Raw genomic sequence first — 4,106 nt, forward strand, 5'->3', positions numbered from 1 at the left:
TTATGGAATCAACTGCCGGTTGAGCTCCGGATGGCGCCCGACCTTCGCTCCTTCCGACGCGGCCTGAAGACTTATTTGTTCGAACAAGCCGGCCTGGCCTGATGGGGGATGGGTTGGGATTTTATTGTTGTTTTAAATGTATTTTGATCTATTGTTGTAACTTGGGCATCTCGTTTAATTCTTTGTTAATTTTTGTATTCTTGTACTTTTATACGTTTGCCCTGTTCACCGCCCTGAGTCCTTCGGGAGAAGGGCAGTATACAAATAAAATAATAATAATAATAATAATAATAATAATAATAATAATAATAATAATAATAATAATAATAATAATAATAATAATAATTATTATTATTATTATTATTATTATTATTATTGCAGACAGCTGGTCATTTGCATCCTTTTAGAGAGGAGTTGAGGCCACTTGGAGGTTTTACCTGGGTCCTCAGGGTCACCTGAGTGGTGCAAATGGCTGGGGAGCCTTCTTGGCTGCAGGATGTTTTTTCTTCCTTCTTTTAGAGAGCTGTTCTGTTCTGTTCTGTTCTGTTCTATTCTATTTTCTATATTCTATTTCTCTATTCTGTTCTGTTATTTATTCTATTCTAATTCTATTCTACTCTATTTTCTATATTCTATTCTATTTCTCTATTCTGTTCTGTTATTTCTCTATTATTCTATTCTGTTCTGTTCTATTGTATTCTATTCTATTCTAATTCTATTTCTCTATTCTGTTCTGTTATTTCTGTATTCTATTCTATTCTATTCTACTCTGTTCTGTTCTATTTCTATTCTATTTTCTATATTCTATTTCTCTATTCTATTCTGTTATTATTCTATTCTATTCTATTTCTCTATTCTGTTCTATTCTATTCTAATTTCTCTATTCTATTCTATTCTATTCTATTCTATTCTATTCTATTCTATTCTATTCTATTCTATTCTATTCTATTCTATTCTATTAATATTATTCTATCCTAATATTATTCTATTCTATTCCATTCCATTCCATTCATATGCTACCCTACTCTACCCTATTTTACCCTACCGTACTCTATTCTACTCTCTTAAAAAGAGAATCACTGAGTTATATCTTGTGATTTATGGTGAATGTATTTTATGATTGTAATCATCATTTATTACTTATTGCTTGTATGTACACTAAGAGCTTATGCACCAGAGACAAATTCCTTGTGTGTCCAATTCCACTTGGCCAATAAAAAATTTCTACTTCTAACTCTATCTCTAATTCTAACTCTAATTGTAATTCTAAATTAACTGATTATATAGCTCTGCTGTTAATTACCCAGCCTACTATGATGGGCATGTGTGTGATTCCAACTTTGCAATCCCTGAGAGTGGTTGAAGGAGCTCACCTGGAAGCGGAAGCTGTGTCACCTGTGACTCTGCTCACAGGTGTTAGCTCAGGTGTCTGTTCCCAAAAAACACAAAGCTCCGTGATAACCTTTGGTTTGTTTCCAAGGGTTCCGGGTTTTTCCCCATTGTTGTGTTCTTTCCATCAGCCTGGGCTGATCCCAGGGGTGGGTGTTGTGTGTGCCCACCTCCGTTTGTTCTGGATCGGCAATACCTTCCTGGAATCAGCTGCCAAAGAAAACCCAGCAGTCTCGACGCCTGTCAGAAATGCAGGAACTAGCAAAAGGGAAATTGTTAATTTAATATTTAAAGAGTTTAAAAGCTTTTATAAAATGTAGATTTATATAGCCCCGACCCAGTATCGGGCAGTGATAATGGCGGAGATGTTTCTGACCAGCAAGTCATTCCAGTCATGCTGGAATTGGAAATGTCTAGTTTAATCAAGAGAAGGACTTGGGGTGACAGGATAGCACTGCTCCAATATCTCAGGGACTGCTACAAAGAGTAGAGTAGAGTAGAGTAGAGTAGAGTAGAGTAGAGTAGAGTAGAGTAGAGCTGGAAGGGACCTTGGAGGTCTTCTAGTCCAGCCCCCTGCTCAAGCAGGAGAACCTATACTGCCCCAGACAGGTGACTGTCCAGTCTCTTCTTGAAAATCTCCAGTGACGGAGCGCCCACGATTTCCGGTGGCAAGCTGTTCCACTGGTTGATTGTCCTCACTGCCAGGACATTTCTTCTTAATTCCAGGTTGCTTCTCTCTTTGGTCAGTTTCCAAACATTGTTTCTCGTCCTTCCCTCTGCCTCGTGGCAGCCCATCAGACACTGGAACACTGCCCTCCTGTCATGGGCTCAATCTATTCTCCAAAGCACCTGAAGGCAGGACGAGAAGCAACGGATGGAAACTCATCAAGGCGAGAACCTATCTACAATTAAAGGAGAAATTTCCCAACAGTTGAAAAAAAAAGAATCAATGGAACATTTTCCCTTCAGAAGTCGTGGGAGCTCCATCACTGGAGGCATTTAAGAAGAAACTGGACAGCCACTTGTCTGAAATGGTATAGGGTCTCCTCCCTGAGCAGGGGGTTGGACTAGAGGATCTCCAAAGTCCCTTCTAACTTTCTTCTTCTAACCTTCTTCTTCTTCTTCTTCCTCTTCTTCTTCTTCTTCTTCTTCTTCTTCTTCTTCTTCTTCTTCTTCTTCTTCTTCTTCTTCTTATTATTATTATTATTATTATTATTATTCTTATTCTTATTCTTATTCTTATTATTCTTATTATTATTATTATTCTGTGTCTATGTATGTGTACAAATCGATCCCAGAGGGTAACGTAAAAGTTGGTTAATTGTTTGAATAGGGCCCCATTCGCAGTGAATACCCTCATAACACAAGGAGAATCCCCCATTTTCACATGTTATCTGTAGTTCTAGCCCAGGAATAGGCAACCTTGGCTCTTTTCTGACTCGTGGACTTCAACTCCCAGAATTCCTGAGCCAGCCATTCTGAGGGGAAAGGGAGAGGTTTCCAAGCCAAGCCATGCTGGCTCAGGAATTCTGGGAGTTGAAGTCCACGAGTCAGAAAAGAGCCAAGGTTGCCTACCCCTGATCTAGATCAGGGGTCTTCAAACATGGCAACTTTAAGACTCCTGGACTTCAACTCCCAGAATTCCTGAGCCAGCATGGCTCGGCTTGGAAACCTCTCCCTTTCCCCTCAGAATGGCTGGCTCAGGAATTCTGGGAGTTGAAGTCCACAAATCTTACTAGACCAAGGGTAGGCAATCTTGGCTCTTTTATGACTATACCATTTCAGACAAATGGCTGTCCGGTCTCTTCTTAAAAACTTCCAGTGTTGGAGCATTCACAGCTTCTGGAGGCAGGTTGTTCCACTGGTTAATTGTTCTAACTGTCAGGAAATTTCTCCTTAGTTCTAGGCTGCTTCTCTCCTTGGTTAGTTTCCCTTCAGAAGTTGTGGGTGCTCCGTCACTGGAGGTTTTTAAGAAGAGACTGGACCGCCATTTGTCTGAAATGGGATAGGATCCCCTGCGTGAGCAAGCGGGTTGGACTAGAAGACCTCCAAGGCCCCTTCCAATTCTGCCGTGAAGCTAACCAAGCTACACTTGGGCTCCTGGGCTGGATGGAGGCTACTCGTGACTTGACTTTCCGCAGGAGAACAGATCGTCTGCTTTGGCTCAGGGCCTCGGTTTTTCCCAACCCCCCTGCGAAAGGCCCGGGGCAGATGGCAGCAGAGCGGAAAGGGTTACTCCTCTGAGTTAAACCAATTTGGGTCCCGACAGTTGAGAAACGAAAGCCAGAAGCCTGGTGGGGTGACCGCCAAAGGTCTTTGCACACAAGCCTGGCCTTTAATGTTGGCTGGGACACACCTTCCTCGGTAAGCGCAGACGTCAAGACCGAAGGCCCGGTGACGTCCCGTCCCAGGGACCTGTCTCCTCTTTCATGAAGAGCAACCTTAAACAGGTGAGGGCGAGGCCGCCATGACGCATGCGGCTTGCGTCGTTTCCATTTCCACGGCCGCAAAACAGCGGTGGGGATTGCGTGCGGATTCGGCTTCCCAACGCAGAGACGGACAAGCCGACATCTCTTCCCTTTGCAAAGCCACCCAAAAGCTTCCAGTCTGCATCCCGACGTCCTTTGCGCCAGACCTGGTGTGGAGCTCTGGGCAGATGCGTGTTTCGCACGGTCGTGCCTGCGCACGCACAGAGACAGACAGACACACACACACAC

At 43.0% G+C, this 4,106-nt stretch overlaps 1 long non-coding RNA gene across 1 annotated transcript in view; it reads left to right on the top strand.

Moving 5' to 3' along the window:
• Positions 1-218: 218 nt before the first annotated feature.
• The window catches only part of LOC310641218, a 17,588-nt gene continuing 13,700 nt past the window's right edge, over positions 219-4,106 (top strand). Inside the window, exon 1 of the long non-coding RNA XR_014492693.1 lies at positions 219-256. This is a non-coding gene — a long non-coding RNA (uncharacterized lncRNA). The remainder of the gene's footprint in view (positions 257-4,106) is intronic.

Source organism: Vipera ursinii, assembly GCF_947247035.1.
Source record: "Vipera ursinii genome assembly, chromosome: 5".
Lineage (NCBI taxonomy): Eukaryota > Metazoa > Chordata > Lepidosauria > Squamata > Viperidae > Vipera > Vipera ursinii.